The following is a 21,412-nucleotide window of genomic DNA, read 5'->3' as shown; positions in this document are numbered from 1 at the left end:
CTCCTGCTGGACATCCGCTGGTTCCCCGGGACGCCGGCAGTACCCACCTGGAAGATGCGCCCCGAGATCCTCGAGGACAGTGTCTTCAAGGCGGACCTAGGGGAGAGAATCACGGAGTATTTTGCGTCCAACGGCGGCTCCGCGAGTACTAGAGCGTTCGAATGGGACGCTTTTAAGGTGGTGGTGAGGGGCTACTGTATCTCTAAGAAGGTGGGCATGCGGCGTGTTATCCTGGCTGATTTAGACGCAGCGGACCGGGCACTGCGCGAGCTTGAAGTTAGCCGCCCCGGACACCCGGAATTGCAAACACAAACGGTAGAGGCGAGGGAGAAAGTAGCGGTGGAGGTCGAACGGCTCCGCTGTTTCGATTATAAGGCCTATACGGTCCGGTCTATTGCGGAGGGAGACAGGTCGAGTGCGTTGCTGGCGTGGTTGGCTAACCCTACGCGCCAGTCCCAAACGACGACAAATATGCGTAGGGCAGATGGGACCGAGGTGTGCACCCAACCGGAGATTCTTAGTTGCTTCCGGCATTACTACGAAAGTTTATACCGCAGTCGCTCCGCACGTGACCCAGACCGGCTTGACAACTATCTTAGCCCACTGGAACTCCGCACAGTAGGACAGGAAGTGGCGGAAGCCCTGGGTTCTGATATCGGCTTGGGGGAGATCCGCGGGGCCATCAAACGGATGGCGAGGAACAAGACCCCGGGCCTAGATGGCCTTCCGGTGGAGTTCTATGCAGCTTACGCTGACCTTTTGGCCCCTCGGTTACTGGTGGTCTACAGGGAGGCGAAGAGGTTGGGTCGTCTCCCTGGCTCGATGTGTGAGGCGTTGGTGGTTCCTCTCCTCAAACCAGGCCGAGACTCATCTGACCCGGGGTCCTACCGTCCCCTTTCAATGTTGACGGTGGACTACAAAATATTGAGCAGCATCTTGGCCTCGAGGCTGCTGGGACATATGAGTTCCCTAGTGCATGAGGACCAAGCCGGTTTCATCCCACGGCGGAATACGACCATGAACATCCGAAGGTTGTTCCGCTTGCTTGGGGAACCATTCGTGGATGCCCCGTCCCCGGTGGTCTTGTCGGTGGATCTGGAGAAGGCTTTTGATAGCCTAGAGTGGGACTACCTATGCACGGTATTACGGAGATTCGGCCTCGGGGAGGGATTTGTCAAATGGACTGCAGTCCTCTACGCTTCCGCTTCGGCCAGGGTTAGATCGGGCCCCTTGATTTCATCGCGATATCCGGTGGAACGTGGCACGCGGCAGGGGTGCCCCTTATCCCCGCTTCTTTTCGCACTAGCGGTGGAGCCACTGGCGATGCATCTTCGCTCGGGAGCCCACTATACGGGCTTATGGACGGCGGCGGGCCCGCATTATGTCTCGCTCTATGCGGACGACCTGTTGCTCTTCCTGGAGGATCCGGTCGACGCTTTGCGGGGAGCGGAATTAGTGCTAACGGAGTTCGGAGCGGTCTCAGGCCTCCAAGTGAATTGGTCTAAGACCTGCCTCTTCCCGATGCGTAGGGGTATCCCCACTCCTGCGCTAAGTAAGGAGGTCAGATGGGAGCCCGACTGCTTTAAATACCTTGGGGTATTTGTGTACCACGACCAACCCGAACTCCTGGATGGGAACATTGCCCGTTGCCTACGAGCACTCCGAGGTTGCATGGATTTCTGGGCCACGCTGCCGCTCTCAGTGGCGGGACGCATCGCCCTGCTCAAAATGGTGGCGCTCCCCCGGCTATTGTATTACTTCCGAACTTTGCCGATCTGGGTCCCACCGGCCACGTTTCGTCGCCTGCGTTCTATGGTGGTCGGGTTCCTCTGGGGAACGGGCCGGCGGCGGGTGGCCCTCAATACCCTGATGAGGCCGAAGGACGAGGGGGGGCTCGCTGTGCCGGACTTTGAGAAGTACTATCTCCAGACCTACACCCAGGAGATAGCCAGGGAATTCAGAGGCCCGGAAGACGGCAGAGGGACGGGTATGGCCAGGCACGTCCTCTCCTTTATCGCGCTGCGACAACGCTTGGTCCTTCGGGACTTGTCGATGGAGGAGCGGACTATCCGACTATGTTGGAATCGGGCTCACACCAGAGGCCACCTACGGACGCCATATGCGCCTGAAATACCGTTGGGTATGCTGACGGCCCTCCCCCACGGAGGGGATTGGTCACGATTGGCGGACTGGGAGGATTCCGGTTTACAGCTCGTCGGGGACCTGTACGAGGACGGAGCGCTCCTGTCCTTTCAGGATCTCATTGACCGCTTTGGGATCCCCCGGGGCGACTTTTTGCTGCACTCGGCCATTGTGCGAGCGATCCAGGCGCACTGGCAGAACGGGCTAGAGGAACCCCAATTGTCTCAAGTGTGCCAGTACGTAATGATGTCGGCGGGTACGGTGAAGGCGGTCACTTGCCTCTACGGCAGGTTGATTACCGAGGGGTTGGTTCCTCTCACCACATTGAAGTCCCGCTGGGAAGAGGACATTGGTAGGGAGATCCCGGAGACGACCTGGTCCCAGTTGGTGAGGCGTGCCTGGAAGGGTACACGTAGCGCCCGTTTCCAACTGGTCCACTATTATGTTCTCCATAGAGCGTACCTGACCCCGGTAAAGATCAGGCGTTATTTTGCCACGGCTTCAGCGGAATGCCCTAGGTGCCCGGCTCAGGAGGCGGACCTCCTGCACATGCTATGGGCCTGTCCAGGACTGACGTCCTACTGGCAGGAGGTAGCGACGACTTTGGAGGAGGTGACGGGGAGGCACTTGTCATTCGATGTGGCGGTAGGGCTCTTGCACTGGTTCCCCCATACCCCCCGGAATAAGATCTCCAGTAAATTTATCGACCTGGGGCTCCTACTTGCTAAGCGAGAGGTGACCAGGAACTGGAAGGCACGAACTGGTCCTGCAGGCAGCAGATGGCACAGTGAGCTTTTGAAATGGGCGGCGGGTGAGAGCGCGCTAAGACACCAACTGGCTTGGAGGCAGGGTAATGAGAAGGCGCAGGAGGCCGCGTTAGAGTGGCAAACGCTGGTGCAGGCCCTCAGGGATTATTGTACCCCCAGCGACTCCGAAAGTGAAGAAGCAACTCGCCCCGTGTCCCGTTAAACGTTAGCATTGACAGCACGATTACCTTCCCCGTGGGTCAAGCAGTGGATCCTATGTTGTTGAGCTCCCTGGCGCTGATGGTGGGGGGGGGGGGGGGAGGGGGGGGTTTCACAATTAATTGAAATTTCGAGGGGGGGGTTTATTTTGGGGGTTTTGGGTTTGTTTAGAAAAGCAGATGACGGACAGTGTGTTATCCGGAACAGCTCCAGCATCCTACTGACCCCGGCTGCATTTGCCGCCCAACCCCAGGGATATGGGCTACTTGGCTATATACAAACGTTATGGAGGGGGGTCGGTGGGCTTTATTTTGTATATGTTGTTCATAATACAATGCTGGTCGCTACTGTATTGTTTTACTGATTCCTGCAATAAAAATATATTTAAAAAAAAAAAAAAAAAAAAAAATTATACGCGTACCCATTAATGAACACCAGATAGTTGTCCCAAAAAGCTTTCATTGATAAAAAACATTTTTATGCCATTTCTCCATTGTTGCCTTGTCAGTACCCATTCACAACCCCAAAATTTACCAATATTGCCACGCATGTGAAGATCCAACCCAAAACCATCGTGCTCTGTACCCCCTCTCCCTCCCCCCAGCCCTCCACCCCCTCCCACCCCCCTTACAGGCAAATAGGTCAGTCCTGACCTATGTGTGACAGCTGTAGCCCCAAGTGCCAGTCACCACTCCTGACCCCCGCTCCTGCTATTCCGTAATGTACCTCTGACCTATACCTATTTCATAGCATAACATGCCACCTCCACCTTACTAAATGCTCTTTATAACTGCTTTCTGCTACTGATCATTTTCCCTTTAATTGCCTTAGGGCAACTGTCATGGTCTTTGCGCCTCCCTTCCTACCTATTATCTCATCCAGATAAGCCTGAGCTTTAAACTCGGAAAAAAAATCCTGATCTGCCCACCACTCATTACTTTGAGGCGAGATGGAAACATTAGATAGGCCTCACAGCCTATATTCTGAAAAGGGTTTATCATTTGGTTCATGCGCCATCTCCTTTCTACTGTCGCAAAAAACGTCTTACCATTGTACGTCCGCCTCGCATCAGGCTTGGCCTTATCCATGATTTCCTGCCTCAGTAAAAAGTTTCCAACATATATCAAAATTGCCCTTGGTTTGTCAGTTGCCTCCCCTTTTCTCTGCACCAAAGGGAACCTATGAGCCCTCTGTATCTCATTCTCCCAGCTCCAGGAGGATAGCTCTGGGAAGGACCCCCTAAACAAATTCATTACAAACCCCCGGACATCCTACCCTTCTTTCCCTTCGACCAACCCAAGTAATCTAACATTGTTCCTCCTCTGACGATTTTCATAATCTTCGAGCTTCCAGTGTACATCAGCAGTCATTTTTTCTTGCTCAGTTTTTAACTCATTCCACTTCCCGACATCTTCTTCCAGCCTTTCAGTTCTGGCCTCAACCTCCGTGACCCTTGCTGCCATGTCTGCATAAAGTTTATTCACTTTCCGAAGTGAGCCCTGTATTTTTTGGCTGGCCTGCTTTGCCCTTCAAAATTCATTGCTAGCCTCCCCTTGCATTTGCTTCAACGTAGCATGCAGCATATCCATAGTAGCTGCTTGACCTGGGGTGTTAGTCTGTGTGCACAATGGGTAAATACCTCCCTCTTGATAGAGCTGGGAGGTGGCCGAGTAGTCCCAGTCCAATTTTTCAGGCACTTCGGAATGTGAAGGGCTCATCGAAAGGCTTACCCTGCTGCGAGACCTGCTCTTCTTGGCTCTCCTTTGGGTATATGCCTTATGCGTTGCCTCACTCTCTGGTGTTGATACTGCCGAATCTGAGCCCAGCTCCACTTCTGAGCTGTTAGTTTCACTTTCCGTTATAGCATTAGCAGAAACCTTATCCTCCTCTTCCTCCATCTCAGTCAAGGAGAAAAAGCAATCATCACTGGGGGACCCAGGGATCGTTGTTACCCCTGCTATGCCTTGTGCAGTGACTGCACCAACATCATGCTCTTTAGGACCCAAACCAGCCAGATGTTGTTCCTGATTGGTATCCTTGGGACGTGTTGCCTGCTCTGCGCCTGAATATAGCACCTTAGTGACCTCCGACCCTTCATTTGGATGCCTGCACGTATCTGCTGTAGTCGTGCCAATTGCGGGGTTATCTTGTGAGTTTGATATCACCCACGTAGCTGCCCCATCAGTGCTAAAGTCTGCATCAGTGAGCGTGCTATCATCAAGCTCAGACAGCGATTTCGCACCTGGGTCCTGTCCATCCTGACCGTTTTTGCCATCATTCATAACCCTCATATCAGCAGTATTGTCTAAAGTTAATTCTCTGCCACCCCCGGCGCCCTCCTTACCAGAAGCGTCTATTAGCAGCTCTGGAAGTGCAGCCTGCTCGCTCTGTTCGCTCTGAGCGTTCCGCGCGTGTCCCGAGGTGACTGCGGGGAGAGACGCCAAACTGCTCGACTCTTCCGAGATCCGCACATCGTTCTCCCAGCCTGCAGCTCCCGTCATCACCTGACCATCCGATAGACCCGGGCTTGGACTCCTGAGATGCCCGCACTCCCATTCGCCAAGGACTCCGCTCGTGTGTGGGATAGCACCGGGCCCGGCACAACAACCGCAAAGGACTCACGGACAGTAGGTTGCCTCAAATTTCCCTCATTACTAGCGCTTTCCCTGTTCTGTCGCTTGAGTCCTTTTTTATTTAACAAACTTTTCTTCTGCTTTAATTTTTCGGGTTTCTCAAGTTTATCAGCTTTCTCATTAGTCTCCGGATTTTTCTTCCTCGCGTTTCTCTGCGCTTGTGTCGTTGACCTGAGGGTCGCGCTCATTACTGCTGTGCCAGGACCACTAGAGACAGCTTTGTCTTTCTCCTTCTCCTTCTGTCATTCTCCTCGCGGCTTTGGACCTCGAGGGGCCGTATTCTGCATTATTACTCGCAGAAATCCTGTTTTTAGCATTTTAGACCAGATAAGCACTCTCAGCAGCTTTCGAGGTGTAAAGCTGTTTTTCTTTATCCAGAAAGCAAAACGATGTATCACATCAAGTGAATGCAGCATGTTTCTTCATCGTATTTCAAAGCAGAAAAAATCAGAGGCATTCTTTCAAGATTCCAACCATACTGCAGGAGCAAAGGAAGGAGCGACTGTTCCCTAGGGCCTGTCAGTGGCCATCTTGCAGGAGCCTGTCTTAATGTTACCTAAACAAGCAATTTCAATGACAGAAACCTTTCTTCAGACAGTGAGAGAGGTTCGTGCTCAAATCAGCCCTAAAATCTTAGACAGGATCCTCTAGCAGATTCCTTTGTCACATCATTAAGATGTATATTTCCTCAACAAACGTTATATATTCCAACTAAGGAACTTCCACAAAAGTGCTTAAAATGTGTCGCACTTCTGCTATTTCTGGATATTAGGGAATTCAGCCCACCTTAGACCTGGTTCATCCGGTTGGTGGACCTGTGTTGTTCTACTCATAACAAATCAAGTCTTGAACAACATTTGATTATCTGCACCTACTTCCTGTTCCTCTATAGCCATGGTAAACCACGACAACCAATTTTGTCCTAAATTTGGTTGAAGGAAATCCTAAATTTTAGGCAAGGGAAATCTGTTATGCATGTGTACTCAAGGGCTAACTTCAATACCTTGTCCATTGGAAAGGATATCCTTTAAGTGAACGATCATGAGTACCAGTTTCCTGAGTTCATGCGCCAGGCTTGCTAGGTCACATCACTTTTATTGTGCCTTGATAGATAAGCTTGGAGCTCTGAGAGATAGTACAGTTTTGTGTGCACATCGTCGGCTGGTTTTGGGTTGCAGAGGTGTCTCGTGCTTGGTGTTTCAGTGCACTGCTCCTTTGGCCATCTCTATGCACCTCTCACAATGAATTACCTTTTCACCTGCGCATATCACTTCTGGGCCTTCTGAGAAGGTTGCTAGATGGGTGATGGGGGTAGTCTTCTGGTCCTTTGGTGGCAGGGGTACTCCAACCTACTATATATGAGCTTTCTTTGGGGCAGAGGCAGAAGGCCTCAGCAGCAGGCGGACATTCATTGCAATGTAATTTGCTAAAGGGCAACCCCTACTAATGTACCTGGGCTACACTTACACCAATGAGCACCGTACCATTGAGCACAACCCCTGTAAGTTTGCAAAGTCCTACTCAGATTGTTGCTATAGAAGGGCCACCCCGCTAAAATTAAGTGGATCATGTAATTGGGCCAAAAATCCTCCAGATATGACAGTGATTGAGGGCCACAACATTATCCAAGACTTAATAGAAGACACTACAAGGTCCACTGCTCCAAGTGGATTAATTTATGGGGAGTCCGCTTTATAGCCGGACTCCCCACTATACCCAACCTAAAATGAAAATTTCTAGAAAAAAATAGAAAGTGTTTCTAACTCTGTTCCATAGACATTTGCCAAAAAAGAAATCTTTTGCCACTTAACACTGAGTGCGAAGGGTATGCTCAGTCGTGAGTCCAGTGCTCTCCATGCCACTGGAGTCAAGCTACCCTGGCTGATGAGGGCTGAAAGCCAGAAACCGGTCCTAGGAAGCTTGTTTCCAGTCCAGGGAGGACCTGGCCTAGCAGTTCGGGCGGGACTGTTCCCATTGGGCGCAGGGTCAAGACTGATTTGCGTATGGCTGGGTCCAAACTGGAATTGCATGGTGAGCAAAAAAACAATGGATTTAAGCTCAGATCTCTGTACTGGAGTGAATATATGACTTGTTCTGCATTCTGTCCATCAATTGTTCTTTTTGCATTTGTCACACCGAGTTGGATGGGTATGCTCAGATGTGAGTCCCGTGCTCTCCATGCCACTGGAGTCAAGGTATCCTGGCTGATGAAGACTGAAAGCCCGAAACTGGTCCTAGGATGCTTGTTCCAGTCCAGGGAGGACCTGGCCTGGCAGTTCGGGCTTGACTGTTCCCATTGGGTACAGGGTCAAGACTGATTTGCATATGGCTGGGTCCAAACTGGAATGTCATGGTGAGCAAAAAAACGATGGATTTAGGCCCATATCTCTGTACTGGGGTGAATGTATGACATTGTTCTGCATTCTGTCCATCAATTGTTCTTTTTGCATTTGTCACCCCGATTGGGACGGGTATGCTCAGACATGAGTCCAGTGCTCTCCATGCTACTGGAGTCAGGCTATCCTGGCTGATGAGGGCTGAAAGGCCGAAACCGGTCCTAGGATGCTTGTTTCCAGTCCAGGGTGGACCTGGCCTGGCAGTTCGGGCTGGACTGTTCTCATTGGGTGCAGGGTCAAGACTGATTTGCATATGGTTGGGTTCAAACTGTAATGGCACGGTGAGCAAAAAAACGATGGATTTAGGCCCAGATCTCTGTACTGGGGTAAATGTATGACATTGTACTGCATTCTGTCCATCAATTGTTCTGTTTGCATTTGTCACCCCGAGTGGGATGGGTATGCTCAGGCGAGAGTCCCGTGCTTTCAATGCCACTGAAGTTAAGCTATCCTGGCTAATGAGGGCTGAAAGCCCAAAACCGGTCATAGGATGCTTGTTTCCAGTCCAGGGAGGACCTGGCCTGGCAGTTCGGGTTGGGCTGTTCCAATCGGGTGCAGGTTTAAGACTGATTTGCATATGGCTGAGTCCCAACTGGAATGTTATGGTGAGCAAAAAAACGATGGGTTTAGGCCCAGATCTCTGTACTGGGGTGAATGTATGACATTGTTCTGCATTCTGTCCATCAATTGTTTTTTTTGCATTTGTCACCCGAGTGGGACGGGTATGCTCAGACGTGAGTCCAGTGTTCTTCATGCTACTGGAGTCAAGCTATCCTGGCTGATGAGGGCTGAAAGGCCGAAACCGGTCCTAGGATGCTTGTTTCCAGTCCAGGGAGGACCTGGCCTGGCAGTTCCCATTGGGTGCAGGGTCAAGACTGATTTGCATATGGTTGAGTCCAAACTGGAATGGCATGGTGAGCAAAAGAACAATGGATTTAGGCCCAGATCTCTGTACTGGGGTGAAAGTATGACATTGTTCTGCATTCTGTCCATCAATTGTTCTTTTTGTACTTAACACTGGTCCATTCTCAAAACGAATAATAATTTTTGCAATTGCACACAACTTACACATTCTTACTCAGTCACTCATCTGGCTACTAAATGGCACCTTTTAAACCTTCCCACCCCCTTTTATCAAATATATGTTATTCATGAACAATACTAAGATAATAAGAAACTCCTTATTTTGCATTACTTCAAACAAACAAAGTACCACTGAGAATGAACTCAAACACATTAGGAAATAAAAATAAACATAAACTCACCAATAAAAATAGTAATGTACTTTGAACACTTGATGGTAAATACAACATCAAAATTGTATTGCACCTCCTACATATCAGGACACTACTTTTACAACATTAAGGCCATTTAGCTCATCTTCAACATTCACCCTGAGTACAGAATACTTAAACAACAGCAACTTTCATTTTCAAATTGAAGACACATTTTACCCTTTCCTTCACCCCCACCTAATCTTAATAGGTACTATGATTTACTACTAGGCCATACAATGTGGAGATACTAACCCCACTCCTTGACTAATTTGAGAACACCTATGATGGGCATCTGCACCACTCAGGACACCAATGCCAAGCCCATTATAATTGGGTAACACAATATATTTGGAGGATATCAGATTTACTATTCTAACTCCAAGTGCTACAAACATTGGGGTAACACAGCATCAATGGAGGAGAGCAGATATGCTATTCTAACTCCATGGTATACAAACATTGGGGTAACACAGCGTAAACGGAGTGTTGTGTTTGATTTTAGATTCTGAATGAATTTCCCGATTCATGCCCTTATATAGGTACAATTCACATTGCCCTTATATAGGCATAGAAAACCAGTCCTTATTTAGGCATAGCCCATACTACCCAAATACAGGCATGGCTACTTCCATCCGTTCATCTACGTCACAACGATTTCTTGGAAAACAAGACTCTTAAGCAGAAGGGACTTCCCCTAGCCTGGATATTGATTTTTCCAACAACTCATTATTATGCCTGATCATCTATTCGTTAGGAGTTCATTCATGACGTTCATATGCCTGACGTTTGCGTAAATACTGGCATTCCTAAACACCTTCAAGGTATTAATATAACTTCACTTGCAATAGCAAAGCACGGTGTGGGTCGTGCAGTTCGACTACCTACTTGCCAGACGCAGCTCACTACAGCAAGTGCCGAAGGAAGCCACCTCTCCAGCTGACGCACTGACCAGAAGCTGTCCTCCTCCTGCCGAGAATCCAGCTCCAGTGTTTCTGACTCTCCTTGCGGGGTGTCGGGCAATCGAGTCCCGTGAAAGAGATACAAACCTCTCTCATTCTAAAGGTATGAAGCTGATTAGAACTTAGAGAAACCTTTGGCAATTCTTGGCAAAACTAAACCTATGCTAAAGACACCTACTACTTCCCTGGTACTAGACCTAGGTTAGGTGCATTGGGGTAGGCATATTTTAGAAGCACCAGTTGAGTATTTTAGCGTGTGTTATTTATGTATGTATTTTTATAGCAACAGACCATGCTATTGCAGTATTATTTTATATTACTGTTTTTGCTGTATGCATTATACTTTGCATTCTGTCTACGATTGTAACCCTGGGCGCAAGACTCCGCTCCGCCCACGGAGTGTACGTAGTGTTGCCTACTTTGCATTTTGCAAATTAGGCGTAGTAGGCAACCCTAGGCACGCTCCGCGGACGGAGCGAAGTTTCCCGCCACCCGCCTCCCTCCCCCCTCTCTACATACCTATTTTCAGGTAAAAACTACAGTAAAAGTACATTAAAGGCACTTACCTGGTCCACGGCGTCCCGGGGCTCCCTCTTCTATTTTGCGCTGATTTCTTCCATCCAAATGCGCATGCGCGGGCGGCCGCGCATGCGCCTTTCTCATGAGAAATGCGCAAGCGCCGGCAGCCGCGCATGCGCATTTGAATGGGAGAAGTCGGCGCGAAATAGAATAGGGAGCGCCGCGGACCAGGTACGTGCCTTTAATGTACTTTTACTGTAGTTTTTACCAGAAATTAGGTATGTAGTGAGGGCGGGAAGGAGTAAGCATGGGCGAATTTTGCGAATCTCGCGTTCGCGAATTTTGCGGATTTGCGAATTCGCAATCCGCAAAATCCGCGAATTCTTGCGAATTTGCGGATTTTTTTTTTTTTGTATTCGCAAGGATTTCTGCCAGTTCGCGAGGGTTTCGTACCAGTTCGCAATTGCGAACTTACATTTCGGAGCGCAACGGTCGCAAATTATGTTGTTACTACGTCTGGTTCATCATCACAGGTTCCCAGCACCCTCTGTTTCACCACTGCAACCCTCTGTTACATCAATGCCACCCTCTGGTTCATCATTACTGTAGATTATGGGGGGGAAAAGCAAGCACACCAGCCCTGCTTCAACTGAGATGAATTCATTTGGGGTTAGTTTATTAATGTGTCACTGTTTTAAAATTCCAGTCTGGCACCTGCTTCCTTATCTGTAATTTTGCTTTCTGTTGCAGTGCATTTTTTTTACCCAGGACCTTTGTGGCCTTCTTGTAGCTATTCTATGAGCCTGCTGTGAGGGTCAGAGCAGGGTCATACAATTGTTGCAACTAGCAACTGAATTCTGGAGGGGCCCCAGTCAGGAAGCACTACCGGGAATTGTTACTAATGATGAGTTTGAACTCTTGCCCCTGCCGAGTGCTTTCAGTTTTGAAAAACTCGTTTTTCGGCAATTTCGCGGGGTTCGCGGGGCGCGAACACGCGCGAGATCGGATTCGGAAGCCGCAAATTTGTGCGAATATGCAATTTGTTATTTTTGCGGCGTGTTAGTTGGCAAGGTTTTGTGCGTTTTTGCGAGCCGCTCGTAGCGCATGGCGCGAAGTTACCCTCGCGGTCGTTCAAGGGCGCAGCCATCTTGTTTGCCTGACGTATTTCCGTTTCCGGGCGCGAAGTGTAATCTCGCAAAGTCCGCGGCTTGCCAGTACATTTTAGCGTGTTCGCAAGGAAAATCTTGTGCGAACTTACCCGCGCGGTCGTGAACGGGCGCGGCCATCTTGTTTCTCATTCATTGCTATGGTTCTGGGCATGGTCTTTGTATCCTCTGTCAATCTCTGCCATCCTTTGCTTGTTTGAAGTTTTTTTTGATCTATTTTACTTATTATCTATCCCTCTATTTTTCTAGCCCTATATTTTTGTGTTTACTGCTACTTTTGGTTAATTTTAAACTACTTTTGTAAACTCTTTTCTTTTCTTCTCTTCCCTATTCTATTTTCTTTATTCCTTTCCGCCCAGACCATGGTGAAGGGAGCCGGGAAGCATCCCGAGAAGGGGAAGGGTCGTGCACCCCGTGTCCGGCTCCCGTGCGGGCGTTTGAGGGGGGAGCTAGTGATGCCACGGGAGATCTTTACCCCGGAGGAGGTGGGCCAACTCGTTTTTTATGTTCAGCGCCGCCTCCCCAGGACCATCATGGGAGGTGGCAAGATCAGTGCCGGGTACAGGGCCCGGGAGCGCCGGAAGCGGTGGGAGGTGTGCCAGGCCATTTACCACCACTCTCGGGTCTGGCGCACCTACAACCAGGCCACCCACCGCTGGACGGATGTCCTGACCCGTGATCGAGATCTGCTCGACCTCCTTGGCCTTGAGATCCCCGGGCTTGGTGAGTAGTAGTAGCTATGTCTTTACTACTATGTTTTCTCCTGCTGTGTTATTATATTGCAAATTTTTGTTTTTTACCAAGAGCAATAATGCTGCTCATTACATTGTAGGTAAATTATATTTCAAAATCTTCTGTGCATTTCAGGTACACTGCTCTCCTTCTTCTCAGTAGTGTTGCTACTATGCTTATTTGTTTTAGATTTTGTGTTCATTTCATTGGCCTGTGAAATTATGTATGAGTGTAGTTGAAAGAACTGCGTAATGCTACACACTAAGGTTCAGATTTTTAATTACCGGCGCATCCCTGCAAAGTAGCAGGGATGCGCCAGTAATTGTGCGTCACGCCACCATCACCCATGGTGCGCCGTATTTACAATGCGGCGCACCATGGGCCCAAAACGTCACCAAAGCGTTACGCATCTGTGCCGTAAAGGCGGCGCATTGCTGGAGTTGCGTCGCAACGATGGTGCAGCTCCATCAATGCTCTGGGGTGCCCTATCTCCCCAATGCTGCGTCAAGCCGTACGTCTGCTTCAAGCAGGCGCAGGGTTTGAGTCACGCATCATTGTCCTCAAAGTGACTGATTGAAATCTTGTAGATTTCCCTCAGCCACTTTTAGGATGCGTTCCTGCGCAGGAACGCCCTCCCTTGCGCCGGAACGCCCCCTATTGGCGCAGGGCTTTACAACGTGATGCATCTCCCATATGCGTCACGTTGTTAATATACGCCGCACCATTGCGCCTCTTTTGTGCTGTTGCTGCGTCACAAAAGTCATGCAACAATGGAGCAAAAGAGTAGCAAGGGCCTTCTAAATCAGCCCCTACAGACTCAAGTCCAGTCCTTCCTTTGTACTTATGGCGATAAGAAGAAATAGTGGACGTGGATTAATAGTTTGAGTATTTTAATGACTGGTTAATGTAGTAGGAAACTTTAGTGTTGTCGCTGATCTTTAATCACGATGGACTTTGGCTGTCACTTTGCGTGCTGCGGACTGCTGCCTGCCAATCCTAGGCAAACCTTTTTAGTACTTTGTTTAGTGAGTTACATAGGGTAGTTTCCAATTCGACGGTCCGCAACTCAAGCAATACTAAAGTAATGACGTAGTCGACCACATGAGATTGGTCAAGAATATATCCCGTGGAGTCGTTCCCTATTTGCTATTTCGCAAAAATATTTTGTTACTTTGTTAGTTCTTTTGAAATGTTTGATTTGGTTGAGAAATATCATCCATGTTTTCTGTTTTTCTTTCCTTCATGTTGTACATCAGCTTCCCCCAGGGGCAAGAGGAGGACACAGGAGGAGGAGGAGGAGGGTGCTGTTGACAATGCAGGCCAGGACCGGGCAGGGGAGGGCTCCTTTGCTGGCCCCAGTAAGTTTTAATTTTAATATAGAGTACTTATTTTTTCCTAGCGTTCCTCATTCGATTTTTTCTAAATCGTCTTTGATCTTCTTGTAGACAGGATCTAAATTCTTATCCTGCCTCGACTATGACTCTGTGTGGTATTACTAGATTATTCGTATTAGTCTGTCTGTGTACCTAACTAAGATTGCACATTTGGCATTTCCATTGGACTCCCATTCTAGTCAGCAATAGCTCTATGCACTGAGTGCAGTCCTCTGGGATTGTCCATAATGTATTTTCAAGTATTCTAAATGTTTATGCTTTGACCATTGCCAACAATAAAAAGGTGAATGACCACCACCAAGAAAGAATAAGATACTACTTTACTTTTGGTTTGGATAGGAGGACAATCCATTCTACTACTGTTGCAGGGACAAATCTGCACAAACAGAACTATGGACACTAAATAATGCATCGCTTAGCTTATCAATTATAATAGGTGCTGTAACTGTTAGACTTTCCACATACCTCAGTGATAACAGACTTTGTAGTTGAACCCCCAATCTCCTTACTGACTAGATAGTGTGGCAGAGTCATTTAGCTCCCAAAGTCACCGATGGCAGAGGCACGGACTCATGCTTGCAAAAATTCGAAAACCTTTAGCTCATCCACTCTAGTCTGGAGGACCAAAAACCACAGAGTCTATTTAAGTTTAAAAGCTTTATTAAAAGTAAACACATTTATTAAATTCAAGTTTGTCATAAAAGTGAACGTGTAACTGAAAATGGAAAAGTGCTTAGTGCTGACGATTAATTGGACACATTTCTTGTGGTCGAGCCGAGCTCTCACCTGGTTTGAACTTGATCCTGCTCGTGTTCTTAGAAGTCAAGGTTCTGTCTGTTATGAGAAAAAGTGGTGCATGTTAAAAAGTAAAAAGCAAACATTCATCAGTTGTGCCAAAAAGTGCAGCAAGACAACAGCCTTCCCTGGAAAAAGGGACATTTTTACTCTAGAGTACACAGTCATAAATTATTAAATTGTACACTGTTTTTTTCACATTTCTTTCTTCCTCCTAGACCAAATATTATATAGTAGTGAGTGGTGTATTCTAACATTATTAAATGTACTTTGTAGGTGGAACATCTGGAGACGGGGCCAGCGCGGAGGTGGTGGTGGCATTGGACGAGGAGGACAACTCTGGGGAGGAGGCGGTGCAAGTGCCGGACAAGGACATGCCTGTGAGGGTTCACACGGTGGTGGCGGGCAGAGGTAAGCTATACATTCCTTAATCATTGAGATTGAAGACTGCAGAGTGTGCTTTCTGCACGGGTGTATTATAAAAAAAGCAAGTAGTAGCCTCCTCTAAATGTACTTCGACTTAGCTGTGAAGTTTTTGGCGAGAAGAATCCCAATCAGATCTGAGGTGAACTTGATGGATGGGATGAACGAAAAGCGAAAGAAGGGTGTAAGTAAGTGTGGAAGCACGAGAAATGTAATGATGACTGGCAAAGAAGAATGATATGTGTTTGCTTGGTCCCCGAGGTGGCTGGGAAGGTAAGAAAATGGTATGGTGCATGGCTGGGTGAATGATGAAGCAAGGATGGGTGGAAGGAGAACAGCCTGGATGGGTGAGACAGAAACTGTATGTGTGCAATATACTTTGAATGGATGGATGCCTGGATCATTCATGGTACTATCTGACTCTTAGATAGCATATGTGTATCTAGAGAGAGTAGACGGTCACTGGATGAACTAAGTGTTACTTTGAAGAGCATGTAACACCGCACCCGCACGTCCGTTCCAGTGTAGGAAAGGCAAGGAAAAGAAGTTGTAACGTTGTCCAAATACTACCATGAATAGTAGCAGTAGTTTGTATTGCAACTGCAAGCACAACATATATCCGGGTATTACGGTGGACACTCCCTACCTCTCTTAATACCTTTAGTTTAGTAGTAGTACGTCATTCATGTGTGGGGGTATCACTGTTCACTCAATAATAAACAAAGCACCTAAAGTCATCCCATATGTCATCAAATACATCCCATGTGAAGTGATAGATAATCAGATAATTTAACTTCTTCATTTTCCTTTTCGAATACTCATTTGCACTGTAGGGGGAAAGCTAAATTAATTAAGCAGTAGCCCTTTTAACAGAGTATTCTCAGTGCCACCCATAATAGAAAAGTAAGAGCTTCACCACCTGCATGTACTGGACCGGTACAGTAACGCAAGTCTGTCTCACTCACCATGGTGTGCGTCGGTTTTTCTCGGGTGCAAGTTCACTGCGCTGGCATTATGCCGGCTTGCATAAGATAACGTACCAATTTTCCTAAACAAGAGAGAAGAAGAAGAATAAGAGTGGTGTACTGTCATAGTCGACTGTAATGGAAGTCCATAGTGCTCGTAGAATTTGTTCCTGAAACTCCCACTAATGTTAGAGCAAGGATGAAGAAGTCGGAGGTTACATAGATACTGTCCTCAATAGTTATGTACTGTGCTTTCAATTTGCTACTTGTACTGTGACAACTTTCTGCTCAATCATTTTGTGTTAATCTTAAGGAGCATTGGTTACAGACTATGTCTTTCTTTTTTCATGTAGTTGCTCCTTCCAAATCCAAGACACCATCAAGGAGGAAGGAGCTGGCTCGAATGGCCCGGCAACGGAGGCTGGATGCCTCTGTCGCTGAATATCGGTGGCTGGTGGCCCTGGAGGAGGAGGAGACGCAGTCTGGTACAACAACAACGTCCACTGGGACAGCTGCATCCTCCTCCGTGCGGGCTGCCAGCCAGCGCAGTGCTCCAGCGGTACGGAGCCGGGCTACCAAAACCAAACGCCACCGCCCAGCAGCAAAGAAAGCAGCTGCCCCTCACAGGATTTGCAAGGCACACCGGCGCCGCTTATCCCTCAGACTGTCCTACCTGGAGCAGGAGGTCCATAACTATAAGAACGTGGTGGAGGGCCTCCGCTTCGAACTTGCCACCCTCCGCAAGGAGCATGATGCCCTGGCTGCTAATTCCAACAGCACCCTGCCATAGTGTCCCTTGCCCCTTTTTTAGAGACTTTTGGGGGTGGGAATTGGGAGTTGGGATTTTTGGGGACTTTTGAAGGACAATCGTTGGGGTTAGGGAGGGTCTTGCGGGAGATTCTTTTATTAGGGCTATAAAAATATACTTTTTGAAACTTTATCTGACCATACCTGTTTTTTACTGCTTTTGAGTCTGGTGGGTGGGGGTTTAACAGTAAGTTTGTTTTCCTGAATAGTCCTAGGACTTTAGTAGTACTACCGTCAATCCAATCTCTCGTCTCTCCTAATACTCCATTATACTACCTCCAACCAAACGCCTATCTTACCTGTAATTTCTGTTTGCAAGTAGGGCTAGGCCCAGGGCTGGCTCCACGGGAAACAGCGAATAAGGTTGGCAATCCTGGGCGGATAAAATTTCCTCATAGCGGTGGTACTAGTGGTGTGACACAGTGGTAGTTGCATGCCTATGAAAAAAAAGAAAATGAAATCTGGTTTGTCCTCCTGAGCAATACAACGGTACAATAGAGAATATAGCAGGTGACAGAAGTACACTAGAACAGTGCCACATTGTAGCCTAACAAATGTTAAAGTATAACTAATTCGGTTGAAGTTCTTTGACAATAGCCATGGATCTTTGTCAATCAGAGTAAGAATATATCCTCGGATTTCTTCACCAGCCTGTTGCTATCACCTTATCCTCCCCAGCAAGTGTGTGGATTTATTGCTGTAATTTAGTCACACATCAATGAAAACCACAGAGCCCGGGGGAAGAGGGTTAGGGTTTGAAAAATGGATGGGTACGGGGGTTTTTGGGAAAGGTTTTGGGAGACAAGAAAAAATAGCACAGCATGGACAAACAATTGTGAACATAAACAAATCTTTGGGTACAAACCTATCCATCAATCTTTGAAAGTGCATGCACTACTGGATGCATGTCAGTGAAAAGTAAGTAGTACTTTCGACAACTGTGGAAGAAAGAATGCGACAGTACAGGGCGTGTGTGGAATTATTGATAACTATATTCAACATAAGGTCTCTGTTGCCAGATACCTGAGAGCCTTGCTGGTCACTATAAATCCATTCACAACACTCAATGGGGTTGGTCTGGAAGGTATAGTAGATAGAAAAGGAGAAATTGCTCTTTGTCTAGGTGTCCCCTCACTCACCAGGGTTGCCCCTTGGTGACATGCTTCATCATTGGGGCCATCCCAGTCCTGTACCGGCTGGGGCGTGCTGCGACTTGCGAATTACGTAGGAGCACTTACAAATGACTATGTGTGGTGCAGATGTGATAGTGGAGTGGACTAAGTGATGTGTTAAGGGATCAATTTAGAAGCAGAGAGAGATCCAAGAAATGCAGTCACAGTCAGAGAAAAAGGCAAGGGATACTGTATCTATGTTGTTGTAGTTGTCCTGTTGGAAGTGGTAAGTAAGTTGCCTGCAGAAAAAAAATCCTCTTATTAGCAGCACTCCTCCATTGCAGCCGACGCTTCGTCCATCGATGTTGGTCACCAGAAGACACCCTGTAAAAAAAGCACAGCATAGACAAACAATTGAACATAAACAATTCTTTGGGTACAAACCTATCCATCAATCTTTGAAAGTGCATGCAGTACTGCATGCATGTCAGTGAAAAGTAAGTAGTACTTTCGACAACTGTGGAAGAAAGAATGCGACAGTACAGGGCGTGTGTGGAATTATTGATAACTATATTCAACATATGGTCTCTGTAGCCAGATACCTGAGAGCCTTGCTGGTCACTATAAATCCATTCACAACAACACTCAATGGGGTTGGTCTGGAAGGTATAGTAGATAGAAAAGGAGAAATTGCTTTTTTTCTAGGTGTCCCCTCACTCACCAGGGTTGCCCCTTGGTGACATGCTTCATCATTGGGGCCATCCCAGTCCTCTACGGGCTGGGGCGTGCTGCGACTTGCGAATTACGTAAGAGCACTTACAAATGACTATGTGTGGTGCAGATGTGATAGTGGAGTGGACTAAGTGATGTGTTAAGGAATCAATTTAGAAGCAGAGAGAGATCCAAGAAATGCAGTCACAGTCAGAGAAAAAGGCAAGGGATACTGTATCTATGTTGTTGTAGTTGTCCTGTTGGAAGTGGTAAGTAAGTTGCCTGCAGAAAAAAAATCCTCTCATTAGCGGCACTCCTCCATTGCAGCCGACGCTTCGTCCATCGATGTTGGTCACCAGAAGACGCCCTGTCCACTGCCTGCCTGATGCTGAATTGTGGCTCTCTAATGTGAAGCCTGACTCCATCCTTTTTTCCCCATTGCAGAGACTGAAACCCGGCCTGTAATTATTCAACGAAAAACAGGAAGTGATATAATATTACAACACCACTGATAAATAAATATAAGGTATGTAGGCTGTGGAGTGCAAAAAGTCACACTTTGATTTTCCTAGTAGACAATACAATATTTTTGAAAGTGCGTACTCGGTCTGAGTCACCTTTTGAAGGATAAATAAGTAGGGGCAAATTAATGTAGCGGATCTTTCCCCTCAAGCTAGATGTACTGTAAACTGTGTTTTGGAACAAAATTAGATCTTCCCAGCAGTGCTCCCACCCAGACCCTTACTAAAGCCAGTCGCAAAAATGTAGAAGACCCCCAATCAAATCTCAAAAAACGAGGCCTAGCAGAAAACTGGTGACAAAACTTACTTTGAAAGTAAATGTAGGCCGAAGTACCCCCTTACTAATTACCCCTTACCCACCGTGGATTGCATTCAAACCACTTGCAAGCAACCAAGCAAAAGTATCCATAGCCAGCATTGCTCCAAGACTCGAAACCCCCCCCATCCAAACACATGCAATAGAAATACTGCTAACCCTAACGAACCCTAAGTTAAGAATAGTGGCAAAGGCTTTCTTTAACTATGCCAAATCCCCCCTTTCCCACCATGGATTTTCTTCAAATGACTTGCAACCAAAATTACACATTCTCACGACTGCTCTAAGACCCCAGAACTCAGTTGCAAAAATCTAGAACACCCCGAAACACATGCAATCCTACTGCTAGGGCTAACCCTAACGAACCCTAAGTTACAAAAAGTGCCAAAAGGCTTTTCCGCGAGGATTTTGTCCCAACCACTTCTAGCCGGTATTAGACCTTCCCAGGAATGCCCCAAGACCCGCCAACCCACCCGCCAAGAAGCATAACACCCCCAAACAGGCCAAAAGCAAAATCTCATACTTGCAATATTTCTCGGCCTTCGGTCCAAACGCGCTGCGTAGCTAGGCCATAAGTCGGGGTTGCCACCACGGATTTCCTGAAAAGCAAATGCAATCAAGATTAGAGTGTCCCAGCAGTGCTCCCAGACCACGAAACTCACCCACAAACAGACGGACCCCCCCCTAAAAGCACCTCAAAGGCAAGCAAATCATCAAAAACACAAAAAAAATTCCGCCTAGGATTTGGTCCAAACCACGTTTATCCGGTATTAGAGCTTCCCAGCAATGGCCCCAGAGCCGTCAACCCAGGAGAAAACGAGTAGAAGACCCCCAAACAGCCAAAGAGCAAAAGTACAAAAATGGGGACTTTGTCAGTTTTTCCCAAATTTCCCAAATCACTCCGCGCGCGCTCTGCAGCTAGGCCCTAACTCCCCTCTGCCACCATGGATTTGCTTCAAACCTCTTGCAAAGTAAAGTATATATAGCCAGCAGTGCGCCCAGACCCCGAAACCCACCCACAAACACCAGGAAGCCCCCCAAACAGGCCCCCAAAAACGCTACATTGAGCAAAATGTCAGAAATAGCCAAAAAAAAATCGGCCTGGATTTTGTCCAAACCACTTCTAGCCGGTATTAGACCTTCCCAGGAATGCCCCAAGACCCGCCAACCCACCTGCCAAGAAGCATAACACCCCCAAACAGGCCAAAAGCAAAATCTCATACTTGCAATATTTCTCGGCCTTCGGTCCAAACGCGCTTCGTAGCTAGACCATAAGTCGGGGTTGCCACCACGGATTTCCTGAAAAGCAAATGCAATCAAGATTAGAGTGTCCCAGCAGTGCTCCCAGACCACGAAACTCACCCACAAACAGACGGAACCCCCCCTAAAAGCACCTCAAAGGCAAGCAAGTCATCAAAAACACAAAAAAATTTCAGCCTGGGATTTGGTCCAAACCACTTTTATCCGGTATTAGAGCTTCCCAGCAATGGCCCCAGAGCTGTCAACCCAGGAGAAAACGAGTAGAAGACCCCCAAACAGCCAAAGAGCAAAAGTACAAAAATGGGGACTTTGTCAGTTT

This window comes from Lissotriton vulgaris, chromosome 1_1, assembly GCF_964263255.1.
Source record: "Lissotriton vulgaris chromosome 1_1, aLisVul1.2, whole genome shotgun sequence".
In the NCBI taxonomy this organism is placed as follows: domain Eukaryota; kingdom Metazoa; phylum Chordata; class Amphibia; order Caudata; family Salamandridae; genus Lissotriton; species Lissotriton vulgaris.
Note: the sequence above shows the minus strand (reverse complement) of the source record.